Below are 13,553 nucleotides of genomic sequence, written 5' to 3' on the forward strand. Positions count from 1 at the left end.
TAACCCACAAGGGGAGAGGCAAGTCTTGATTAAGTCCTAAGTGGAGCACAGGGTCTATATATATAACTGAACCGCTGAGTAATAGCGGCCATAATGTAATTAAATATAACATCCTTGTAGGGGGAATATACAAAAGAAACCCACCACAGTAGCATCTAACTTCAAAAAGGGGAACTACACAGAAATGAGAAATCTAGATAAACAGAAATTAAAAGGAATAGTCACAACAGTGAAATGCCTGCAAGACACCTTGACACTATTTAAAATAACTATAATAGAGGGTCAAACTAAAGGTATACCCCAAAATAAAAAAATAAAACAGTAAGATATGCCACCATAGCTCAACAGCAACGTAAAAGAGGCAGTTACAGGCAATAAGACATCCTTTAAAAATTGGAAGTGAAATCCTACTGAGGAAAATAGAAAGGAGCATAAACTCTGGCAAGTCTAGTGTAAGTGTAATTAGGCAGCCCAAAAAAGAATTTGAAGACCTTCTAGCAAAGGCAGTACATCAGATGCAGGAAGCCTGCCAAACAATCAGTGGGGCCACTGGACAATCATGGTGCTAAAGGAGCACTCAAGTAAGAGAAGGCCATTGAGAAGAATCTAAATTAATTCTTTGTATCAGTCTTCACTGCAGAGGAAGTGAGGGAGATTCCCACATGAGCCATTCTTTTTGGGTGACAAATCCCACATTGAGGTGTCAGTAGGGAAGGTTTTGGAACAAATTAAATTAAACCATAATAAATTACCAGGGTCATGATATTCACCCAAGAGTTCTGAAGGAACTCAAATATGAAATTGCAGAACTGCTACGGGGAAGGTAGTTTTTGAGTGGGGTGAAACCTGGGGGTATGCAAGACAAATCAGACTTCTGAAAGGGGTATAGCAGTCTGGAAAGGTGGAGAGCTGCTGGCTTAAATTACAGTTGTGTCCAAAAGTCCTAATCAGGGTTTGGACAGTCTATTGTTAGTTTCTGACAGTGTTGGTGGATTGTCTTGGAAATGTGTTAATTAAAATATCAGAGAACCAATATCTGCTTAGAGTATGAACACAGTTTTATTGAATAATTCTGTAGTTAGGAGGGTTTGTGCATCATTCATATGCTTAATTATTTAAAAAAATAAATTCATATAGTCCATGAGCATATTTTCAAAAAGTCAGTACAATAGGCTAAATATATTGGAGTGGAGGACTTTCAAAACAAAAATCAAAGTTATGCTTGTACTTTGAAGCTGTTCATCCCACCATCCCATTAGGCAGGTGGTGTTTAGCATGCTGATGGCACTTTCTTCTAGAAGGCTTTTTGCTTGAAGTCCTGTGATATGAACAGAGCATTTGAGAAGTAAAGTAGGACGGTATTTTAAACCAGTGGTTGTGGTAGATCAAGACTAATGGAGAGCTTAAATTACTTTTGATAGCTGGTATGGGTGAAAATATTAAGTTAATGTTTTGTTTAGTTTGAGTTAAAGCCTGATGAAAAATAAATAGTGGTCAAAAGCACCCTTTTTCTTTTGTTATAAAAGCCACTATTAAGAGTACTGCTTGATGCTGCTAAGTAAAATAAGCTATTACTTTGATTTATTTTGTCTGTGATGCAGAATGCTTCTAGCAATTGGCTTCTCTGGTGCACTGTATCTTTATTCTGTCCCCACCCACCCTGACTAAATTTGATGCAAGATCACATGTATCCTATGCCTTCAGAGCCTGCTTCTGTGCCATCTATTTCTACCCATACCAATTATAAAAAGTGTTGAACAAGAGAATCTTTCACCATATGCTCATGACTGTGCTTTCTTCATATACCACTTTCACTCTCATGCTATCACTGATCAGAAACTGATGAAAGGTCATGCAGATCTTATGAGTTTTTTACTTTGCTTCTATTTGCTGTGTTGTGAAAGTGGTATGTACAGGAATAGTACAATTCTATTGTCTGCAGTGGTGAAGGGAAACTGAAGGTGGAAAGAAGAGGGTGAAGATTACTGGATGAACAGGTGGGAGAAGACACAACTAAAGAAGGGGATGACCAGTGGTCTAGTGCAGTATTTCCCAAATAGTAGGTCTTGACCCACCAGTGGGTCACGGGAAGATTCTAGATGGATTGCCGCATCCAGAGCTGGATTAACCCATCACTGGGCCCTGGCCTGGGCAAACATACGCTATTCCTGGCCCACTGTGGGTGGGAGGTATGGGGCAGAGGGAGGACTGGAGAGCAAGCCCACCCTGCAGCAACAGATCCTGTTCTACAGGACTAAGCCCAGCTCCCTGCTCTGGTGATGTGACCAGGGGCTTAGCATCACTTAAATTTGGCCTGGCCACTCTTGATTGATGCTGTGACCCCATGCTCCACGTTGCAATGCCACTCAAATTTGGCCCAACTGGCGGAGGGGGAGCCTCCCATAACACCTGGAGTGGGAAGCCAGTCCCACAGGACAGGAGCTGCCACAGTGAAGTGAATGAGGAGCAGGGTCACTTTCCAACCCCCTCCTCAGGCCTTCCCTCTGCATTGTGCCTGGATTAGGTTGCAGGGCTGGGGCAGAGAGGACATATGTGTAATGGTGGGTCATTAAAAAAAAAAAAGACAAAATGGAATTGGTGGGTCGACTTAATAAAAAGTTTGGCAACCACTAGTCTAGCCGTAGTATATCTGGTTCTTGCTGAAGGACAACCTAAAAAGGTGTAATATTGACATTGACACTTGGGAGACACTTGCCCAGGATCGCTTAAAATGGAGTGAAGTCCTAGATGGTGGTCCCCTGCATTTTGAACTTGCTCACCGACAAGCTGAAGAGGACAAGAGGCACAGGAGGAAGGAGACTGGTTTCCAGTCATGGTCAACAGCCTCCTGCTGAGCCTGAAAACATCTGCCCTCATTGTAATAGAACTTGTGGTTCGAAGATTGGCCTTATTAGCCACCTGAGGACCCATAACTCCCATGGAAGATGATCATACTCGGTAAAGAGTGATTGCCCATCATCATCTAGTCCTTTTCTCTCTGAGCCAGCTGTGGATGGAATACTCCTTTGGGAATGGGGGCTGTCTTGTCTCCCCCTCTAGTGATCTCCACCTTGCCCAGACTAAAGTAGTAGCACAGTAATAGTTTTAACCTAGCTTTTTTTTAAAGTTTTGACACTTTGCTGAAATCCCAGCATGTATCATTCTGTGATGACATATTGAGAGAATATCTTCAGCAAACCATACAGTACCAGTAAGAAGTCAGAGCCTAGTCTTTCTTCACCCCCGTCTTCTTTTAGAGAAAAAAAATAGCCATGTATGTGTTATGTGCCACTTAGAGCCTAATTAATGGAATTATTTCGCTTTTTTTTTGTTTAGCGTAAATTTAATTTTACATGGACTGTAAAGATAATTAAAATTCTGACACATTCTGTTGGCATATCATATGTTGGCATACGTTAAGGGCTCTTATAAAGGTGATGTTATAAATTGTTCTCCTGAATCTGATTGATCTAGGTAAGATATTTGGGGGGAAACTTTCTAACTATAAGGATAGTTAAGCAGTGGAATAGATTTCCAAGGGAGGTTGTGAAATCCTCCTCATTAGAGGCTTTTAAGAACAGGTTAGATAAACATCTGTCAAAAATGGTCTAGGTAGACTTGGTCCTGCCTCAGTGCAGGGGGTTGGACTAGATCTCTCAATGTCCCGTCAAGCCCTACATTTCTAAAATTCTATAAGTGTGGTAATATAACCTATCGCTTAAATTAGCCTCTCTACCAGATAACTGGAGGAAAGTTAATGTAATGTCAATTTTTAAGAAATGCTTCAGAGGTGATCCTGGCAATTACAGGCTGGTAAACCTAACTTCAATGCCAGGCAAATTTGTTGAAATTATAGTAAAGAACAGAATTATCAGACACATAAATGAACAAACTATATTAGAGAAGAGTCAATATGGGTTTTTGTAAAGGGAAATTGTGCCTCACCAATCTATTAGCATTATTTGAGTATATAAAGAGCATGAGGAAAGGGTGATCCCATTCATGTAGCGTACTTGTACTTTCAGAAAGCCTTTGACAAGGTCTATAGTGAGGCAGAGTGGCCTCCCTCCAGTACAGAGGGGGTTAATTCCCCCGGTGGGTACAGCTAACCCCACCTCGTTCACAGGAAATGCAGGGGCACGGCTGGAAGTATAGGAGCAGGGTCCTGTAGCTCAGTTGGGGCTGGACCAGAGAAGGAGGCAGACGTCCCTCCCAGGGAGTTGAGCCCTCAGTTGAGCCTGTGACCGGTAGCAGAGAGAAAAGACAAACCACTGCCCCAGGAGAGAGGAGGAAGGGCTACCTGACCACAAGTCTGAGAGCCAAGTCAAAGTGGTGATGGAGCAGCGCCAGCAGGAAATAGCCCAAGGAAACAAGAAGTTGGTCTGGTTGTACTGCTGAGACGTGAGGCAACAGTCGCATGTCTCGTCAGATGTTCGGCTGCGTGCGTGTGCTCTCTCTGCATGCTGCACTGACTCTGGCTAGATAGCCCATGCAGCAGGCTCCGATCAAACTACCCAATAAGACCACCAGACTTGGTTTAATAGCGAAGGCGCCTGGCCAGTTTTATTACCGACAAAGCACAGTGCTAATGCCCCTGCTCAGTGGTTACAGGTACACTAACACGTATGCCCATGACAATGATGCAGCTGTCAGTGGCGGGACTTTCCACTGCCCCCTCAGCTGGACAAAGACGCTCCCTCTGAGATACATCTTTATATACTGATACAAACAAGTTACGTATCACCCTTGACGTATCTGTTGTATTAGGGTGCCACCCATTGCTTTGGACCTGTAGGTTTGATCAAAACAGCTCTATTCTTCATGCTGTCATCCTGACCTTATCCTTAAGATGGGTCAGCACGTTCCTGTTATCTTTGGGGAATGTTTATCAGGGTGTTCTGGTACCACCCTTCTGGAATGTGCTTGTGTGAGTGTTTTGTGCCTAGCACCTCTTAAGAATATGTTTTTGCAATATCAGCCGTATGCTGGCTAAATTCTCTGAGCAGGGCCTTCCTCTTGCTCACAACTTAACTTTCCTTTATATCAGCAAGGTTTTGACTACTTTAGCGCAGGCCTCATACCAGGCCTCTGATACATGGGCTCATGTTTCAGGCCCTGTTCCTACTACAGCATGTTTCCCCACTGACTCCGTGTAGGATTACCCATCACTTCTAGGACCCTGGGCAGGGACTCAGTGGAGCAGGATGGGCCTGGGTCCCCCTACCCTGGCCCTGCATGTGGGGCTGGGTGCATGCTAACCTTTTGGCCGGAAGGCCGAAAATGCTGCCTGTTTGTTTACTCAGCCCTCACCTTAGCAGGCCTGAGATATAGACTACCTGTTAACATGCTGAACCTGCACCCAGCAGGTTGAACTGTCAATTGTGTGACTGCAAGCCAGGCTGCCCACCACTTCAACTGGCAGGTGTACCGATCCCCCAATGCTGCCACAGGGGGTGCCCTAACAGAAAGCTTACAAGGTCCCACACCAAAGGCTTTTAAGCAAAGTAAGCAGTTATGGGATAAGAGGGAAGGTCCTCTCATGGATCAGTAACTGGTTTAAAAGATAGGAATCAACAGGTAGGAATAAATGGTCAGTTTTCACAATGGAGGGAGGTAAATAGTGGGGTCCCCTGCTCTTTTGGGACCTGTTCTGTTCAATATATTCATCAATGATCTGGAAAAGGGAGTAAACAGTGAGGTGGAAAAGTTTGCAGATAATACTAAATTACTCAAAACAGTTAAATCCACAGCAGACTGCAAAGAGTTAAAAGGGGATCTCAGAACCTGGTTACTGGGCAACAAAATGGCAGATGAAATTCAATGTTGATAAATGCAAAGTAGTGCACATTGGAAAACATAATCCCAACTATACATACAAAATGTTGGGGTCTAAATTAGCTGTTACCACTTAAAAAAGATTTTGCATTCATCGTGGACTGTTCTCTGAGCACATCTGCTCAATTTGCAGTGGCAGTCCAGAAAGCTAACAATGTTAGGAACCATTAGGAAAGAGAGAGATAACACTGGTCTACAATTTTTGAGAAGTCGTCTGCTTCAGAGATAAAATGTGCTATTTATTATATATTTTGATGTGCTGAATTCAAATATGACAATTAAAACAACTGATTGGCTACTGTTTCTAAGATATTTAAGTTTTTACATTTTATGTCTATGTATATTGTGTAGATAGTAGAGTTTTAATCATAAATTGTAAACCTAGGTCTTTTCATGTGTTTATGGTTGCTTTACATGATAATATTTCACCTGTCCTGTTTATGTAACACTTTAAAAATCAGCAAAAGGGTTATATAAATAAAATTTATTATGAAACAAAAGGCAAAAAACTTATGTACATAGTTTAGTCCTATTCAGTGTCTACTCGGCGCTTCTTGGCTTGTCTCTTGTATTCATTAAATGGAGCATCTCTTGTCACTGTCCAGCAATAGTCTGCAAGCATTGATGGGCTCCATTTGCCCTGATAGCGTTTCTCCATTGTTGCAATGTCCTGGTGAAATCGCTCGCCGTGCTCGTCACTCACTGCTCCGCAGTTCAGTGGAAAAAAATCTAGATGAGAGTGCAAAAAATGTATCTTTAGTGACATGTTGCAACCAAGGCTTTTGTATGCCTTGAGGAGGTTTTCCACCAACAACCTGTAGTTGTCTGCCTTGTTGTTTCCGAGAAAATGTATTGCCACTAACTGGAAGGCTTTCCATGCCGTCTTTTCCTTGCCACGCAGTGCATGGTCAAATGCATCATCTCGAAGAAGTTCACGAATCTGAGGACCAACAAAGACACCTTCCTTTATCTTAGCTTCACTTAACCTTGGAAATTTTCCACGGAGGTACTTGAAAGCTGCTTGTGTTTTGTCAATGGCCTTGACAAAGTTCTTCATCAGACCCAGCTTGATGTGTAAGGGTGGTAACAAAATCTTACAAGTGGTGGATGCTGAACACTTTTCCTCCCAGGCTCCAATGACTGTTGGAGTGGCCAATCTTTCTTGATGTAGTGGGAATCTCTTGCACGACTATCCCATTCGCAGAGAAAACAGCAGTACTTTGTGTATCCAGTCTGCAGACCAAGCAAGAGAGCAACAACCTTCAAATCGCCACAAAGCTGCCACTGATGTTGGTCATAGTTTATGCACCTCAAAAGTTGTTTCATGTTGTCATAGGTTTCCTTCATATGGACTGCATGACCAACTGGAATTGATGGCAAAACATTGCCATTATGCAGTAAAACAGCTTTAAGACTCGTCTTCGATGAATCAATGAACAGTCTCCACTCATCTGGATGGTGAACGATGTTGAGGGCTGCCATCACACCATCGATGTTGTTGCAGGCTACAAGATCACCTTCCATGAAGAAGAATGGGACAAGATCCTTTTGACGGTCACGGAACATGGAAACTCTAACATCACCTGCCAGGAGATTCCACTGCTGTAGTCTGGAGCCCAACAGCTCTGCCTTACTCTTGGGTAGTTCCAAATCCCTGACAAGGTCATTCAGTTCACCTTGTGTTATGAGGTGTGGTTCAGAGGAGGAGGATGGGAGAAAATGTGGGTCCTGTGACATTGATGGTTCAGGACCAGAAGTTTCATCCTCTTCCTCTTCTGACTCAAGTGAGAATGATTCTGGTGCATCAGGAACCAGCAGTCCTTCTCCCTGGGGTACTGGGCGTATAGCTGATGGAATGTTTGGATAATGCACAGTCCACTTTTTCTTCTTTGACACACCTTTCCCAACTGGAGGCACCATGCAGAAGTAACAATTGCTGGTATGATCTGTTGGCTCTCTCCAAATCATTGGCACTGCAAAAGGCATAGATTTCCTTTTCCTGTTCAACCACTGGCGAAGATTTGTTGCACAAGTGTTGCAGCATATGTTTGGGGCCCACCTCTTGTCCTGATCTCCAATTTTGCAGCCAAAATAAAGGTGATAGGCTTTCTTAACCATAGTGGTTATACTGCGCTTTTGTGATGCAAAAGTCACTTCACCACAAACATAGCAGAAGTTATCTGCACTGTTCACACAAGTACGAGGCATCTCTGCTCACTTTGGCTAAACAGAAATGTGTCCCTTTGCAAAATCAAACACTGACAAATAAGAGAGCACGACACTGTATGATTTCTAGAGCTGATATAGGGCAATTTGTTCAGCAGAGTGATGTAAGCTTCGTTATGATTGCATCATCCATGACTTCTAGGAATAACATGATGCAATCCATATCATGGATGACGCAATACCAGCTTCAGATTGCATCATTCATTGTTTTGCCTAAAAAGCAAGTACTGTCCAAACCCAGTCATAGATTTATTCATAGATCCAGTCAAAGATGTATTTTAGTCATTTCTGGTTTAAATTGAGATCCCTTCCCTTTATAACTCACTTATCCTCCGCCATTCCCAAGTCAAGGGTCGTATATACTGACCCAATAGCATATCTTGAAAACTAGAGCCAATCAACAATTTTAAGCATCATTTTCGTTCTCAGTGACCCAGAATTAGTAAAGTTTGACTACATTTATTTCAGAAGCATTTTGGCTGTAGAGCAGTGTAATAAGACAAAATATCATAATGCCAGTCTAAATTCATGGTATGCCCACACCTTGAATACCGCATGCAGTTCTGGTCGCTCTATCTCAAAAAAAAAAAAAATTATTTTATATATATATATATATATATATATATATATATATATATATATATATATATATATATATATATATATATATATAGAATTAGAAAAGGTACAGAGAAGGGCAACAAAAATGATCGGGAGTATGGAACATTTTCCATACAAGGAGAGATTAAAAGACTGGGACTGTTCAGTTTAGGAAAGAAACAACTAAGGGAGAATATGCTAGAGATCTATAAAATCATGAATGGTGTGGAGAAAGTGAATAGAGATAATACAAGAACTAAGGGTCACCCAATGAAATTGTTAGGCAGCAGGTTTAAAACAAACCTAAGTACATCTTCACATAATGCACAGTCAAACTGTGGAACTTGTTGCCAGGGGAAGTTGTGAAGGCCAAAAGTATAACTGGATTAAAAAAGAATTAGATACGTTCCTGGAGGACAGGTCCATCAATGACTATTAGACAAGATGGTCAGGTATACAACCCCATGCTCTGGGTGTCCCTAAAACTCTACCTGCCAGAAGCTGGGATTGGAAACGGGGTGGATCCTGTTCTGTTCATTCCCTCTGAAGCATCTGGCACTAGCCACTGTCAGAAGACAAGATACTGGGTTAGATGGACCCCTGCTCTGACCCAGCATGGCCATTCTTATGGATTTAAGTAGTTAATGTTAGGCACCTTGTTTTGAACATTTTTGTCTTTGTGGACATGGGCACTGAAACAGGCATGCCAGAACAGAGGGGGCTAGAGGGCCATGGCCCCATCACTTTTAAAAGTGGGAGGGCTACACTCTCCCTCTTTACTGGCTGTAAGGGCAAGCAATGTGGGGAGGGAGAGGAGCAAGCAGGGGCAAGTCCTCAGAGGGGAAGGGGCGGGGCAGGGCCACAGTTCGGGCACCAGTGTGCCCTCCCCACTTTTAGGGAGCTTCCACTGCTCCTGCACGGAAAGATCTCTGACTCTGTAAGGGAGCCTGCTATACTTGTGCCACTGTGAGATAATGGAAATCTTGGCAGGTGCCAGAGAAAGTGGAGAGACTACAAACCCATCCCCCTTGGTGCAGGATGCATGTTACTGCACATGTCAGAGTCCCATTAGAGTTTCCTCAATACTACTGGGGAAGAGGAAAATGGGTCAGATTCTCATCCGATTCTTATCTTGGTGTAAAACTGAAATAAATCTGGCTCTTGCTGCATTTATTCCAGATTTACACTGGCGTATGCAAGATCAGAAGTTGGTCAATAAGCACGTTTACAAGCCTTAACAAAATTCTGAGCTAAGCCAGTGGTTCTTACACTGGGTATGTCTATACTGCACTTAAAAACCCACGGCTGACCCCTGTGGGCTTATGGGCTGTTTAATTGTGGTGTAGAAGTTCAGGCTTGGGCTGGAACCTGATCCCTAGAACCAAGGCCGGCTCCAGGTTTTCTGCCGCCCCAAGTGGCAAAAAAAAAAAAAAGCCACGGCAGCGCGATTGCGCCGCTCCACTCTTTGGCGGCAATTTGGCAGCAGGTCCTTCGCTCGGAAAGGGACCGAGGGACCCGCTGCCGAATTGCCGCCAAAAACGCAGACGTGCCGCCCCAATAGCGGCTGGATTGCCGCCCCTTGGTATTGGCCACCCCAAGCACCTGCTTCTTTAGCTGGTGCCTGGAGCTGGCCCTGCCTAGAACCCTCCCCCTCCCAGGGTCCTGGAGCCCAGGCTTCAGCCCACACCCAACCGTCTACACTGCAATTAAACAGCCAGAGCTCAAGTCAGCTGACATAGGCCAGCTGCAGGTATCTAACTGCAGCACAGATATACCCACTGAGCTATGCAGAGCTCCTTTTTCAATGAAGATGTGGCAATTAGTGGATTCTGTCTTTGTACAATTTATGAATTCCCATTTGATATTATAAACTCTCCATATAGATTATCAATCAATAAATGCCATTTTGATTGTGAGGCTCCTCTGCCTTCTCTGCTGACCTTTTACCTCCACCTTGGACTGAAATTCCAAGGAGGAGTGACGCAGACTAACAATGGAGGGTCGTTAAACCTTGACAATTCTCTATGCACATGGAAGCACCATTAGAGGGATATCACAGTTGTCTGAGCCTGAATGGATCACTAAAAAGGACTGGCCAAGACCAACTCCATGGCAGTGGAAAATCTGAGAAGCCCAGGCCAAACCCAATCCCCAGCACATTGACACCTAGCAACCAACACCCCAGAGGGAGATGGATTTCCCTGCCTCTCAGCAGGGGAACTGAGCAAAGATCCCAGCTTGAGATCAAAGGACTGGAAGGTGGGGGGATAAAGCATTGGTTTCTGGAGGAAGGGATAGACACCTGGGAACTATGAAGGTGAGAGAAAGTGCATGAGAGCTTGAACATGAGTTCACAACAGCTTGGCTGAGCTCTGGGGTAATTAGCATGGACTATGCTTTAACCTGCATTTCTCTGTGCTGACTTAAGGATTTTCAGATTCTGTTGCCAGGTGACTAATAAATAGTACCTTGTTTTGCAAAGGCTGCCTGTGTTGCTGTAATACTCACTGAGAGCCCTGCACCATGAAAGGGACAGTACAAGTCTCCCACATGAGTCTGTGTCAAGGCTGTATCCCCACTTTGAACTTTAGGGTACAAGTGTGGGGGCCTGCATGAGGACTTCTAAGCTTAACTACCAGCTTAGTTCTGGTCCGCTGCCACCATTCCCTTCCCTGGGAAGCTTTGAGAAACCTTTCACCAATTCCCTGGTGAATACAGATCCAAACCCCTTGGATCTAAAAACAAGGAGAAATTGACCCTTCCCCCCTCCTTCCTTTCACCAACTCCTGGTGAATACAGATCCAACTCCCTTGGATCTAAAAACAAGGAAAAATCAATCAGGTTCTTAAAAAGAAGGCTTTTAATTAAAGAAAAAGGTAAAAATCATCTCTGTAAAATCAGTATGGAAAATAACTTTACAGGGTAATTAAACTTAAAGAGCTCAGAGGACCCCCCTCTAGCCCAGGTTCAAAGTATAGCAAACAAAGATAAACACTCTAGTAAAAGGTACATTTACAAGTTAAGAAAACAAAGTAAAACTAAGACGCCTTGCCTGGCTTTTTACTTACAAGTTTGAAATATGAGAGACTTGTTTAGAAAGATGGGGAGAACCTGGATTGATGTCTGGTCCCTCTCAGTCCCAAGAGCGAACAACCCCTTAAACAAAGAGCACAAACAAAAGCCTTTCCCCCCCCCAAGATTTGAAAGTATCTTGTCCCCTTATTGGTCCTTTGGGTCAGGTGTCAGCCAGGTTACCCGAGCTTCTTAACCCTTTACAGGTAAAAGGATTTTGGAGTCTCTGGCCAGGAGGGATTTTATAGTACTGTACACAGGAGAGCTGTTACCCTTCCCTTTATAGTTATGACAGTCTGACTGGGCTGGATTTGCTGCAGAGAGCCATGGAGAGACAGGGATTGCTGGTGCCAACAGCCCAGTCTTGAAACCCACAAAGCCTGTGGACCGCATGCACCCTTAGGGCCCAGCCCACTGAAGGAGTCACTCCCAGGAGACCTGTTACAGGCTGGGACACAGACCAGACCCTGTGACTCCATGATGACAAGGGCATAGAAGTGTTTTATTGTTTTTGTCTAAATCTGTACATTTCTTGGGGTATCTAAAGAGTAATTGTGTTAAACCTTTGCAAAGCCTGTGTGTTATGCACATCAATTATCACATAGCCCTGGAAAGAGACACAGTAAACCAGACTGCCCACAAGGTTGGAGCACTGGGAAAAGGTTTGCTGAGGTTATCAGTGTGTCTTGTGGGGTCAGAACCAGCCAGGATGTGGGGCTGGGTCAGCTAGACCACCAGGTCCACTTATCTAAAGGGGCCAAAGACTCAGAGACAAACCTTGCTGGATCCTTCCCAGACTAAGGGAATCTTAAGAGCACATGGTTCCCTATTAGGACCAAAACAGCAGCCTAGTGAGCATCCAGCAGGGGGAGCTGTACCAGAGCTGGGACAAAATGTCAGTCTTCAGCCAGTGACTCTTCATGCTAAGTGTAGCCAAAACCAGGACCCTCTTAGGGCTTCATGACCAACTAAAAAGTATCTATATTATTATATATTTATATATATATTTTTATTTTAACCCCCCCCCAACGTCTGCACAACTGACTTGTTTCCTCCTTTGCTGAGTGCCTATTTACTGAAAATTAAGCTATGCTCAAATTTGCAGACAACTCCAAAATTAAAGGAGGGGCGCAGATGCACAGCAAACAGCAAAGTGAGTTGCAGGGAAGAGAAGAGACTGCCCCTCAAACAAAATATTTTAGATTAATGATCACTGTTTGCCATTATTTTTCACGGCTGAAAGTTTGTCAGTAGAGAGTGAGACTTGAAGTCTTCTCCTTCAGAGAAACTCACAAAGTTGCCCTTTTTTCAAAATAGCCATCATCTCCTGTTATTCTCAGTAGGACGAAGGGCAAACATTGCCCTCAGTTAGGATGCCCTCTTTCAAAATGACAACTGCCTCCCCTTGTTCCCAGTGAGAATGAATCAAAACAGAGCTCAGGGAAGATGGTATGCAGCCTTTTGGGAGGCTGTGAGGAGCAGTGGCAGTGCCATATTTCCTGAGGGCAGCTTCTGGCCTCAGTCCCATTGAAAACAATGTGAGAATGCAACCATTTTAAAAGACATTAGGACTTCATGGAATTTGCTGTAGAACATTTATCAGTGCTGCTGAACTTTTAATTATGAAGAACAGCAAAAGTGACCAATACCCTTAAAATATTTCTCCAAATGTAGTCAGCCTCCCTAAAATCTCATGCACAAGGAGTCTGTGTTATTCCATTAATAACATCAATGGGGGGGGGGGGAAGTCTTGACATAAGATGCTAAATTTCTAAAAATACCCATTTAATTTTAACTCTAACATAATTACTTGTAAATGC

The sequence above is a fragment of the Emys orbicularis genome, chromosome 13 (assembly GCF_028017835.1).
Source record: "Emys orbicularis isolate rEmyOrb1 chromosome 13, rEmyOrb1.hap1, whole genome shotgun sequence".
Classification (NCBI taxonomy): domain Eukaryota; kingdom Metazoa; phylum Chordata; order Testudines; family Emydidae; genus Emys; species Emys orbicularis.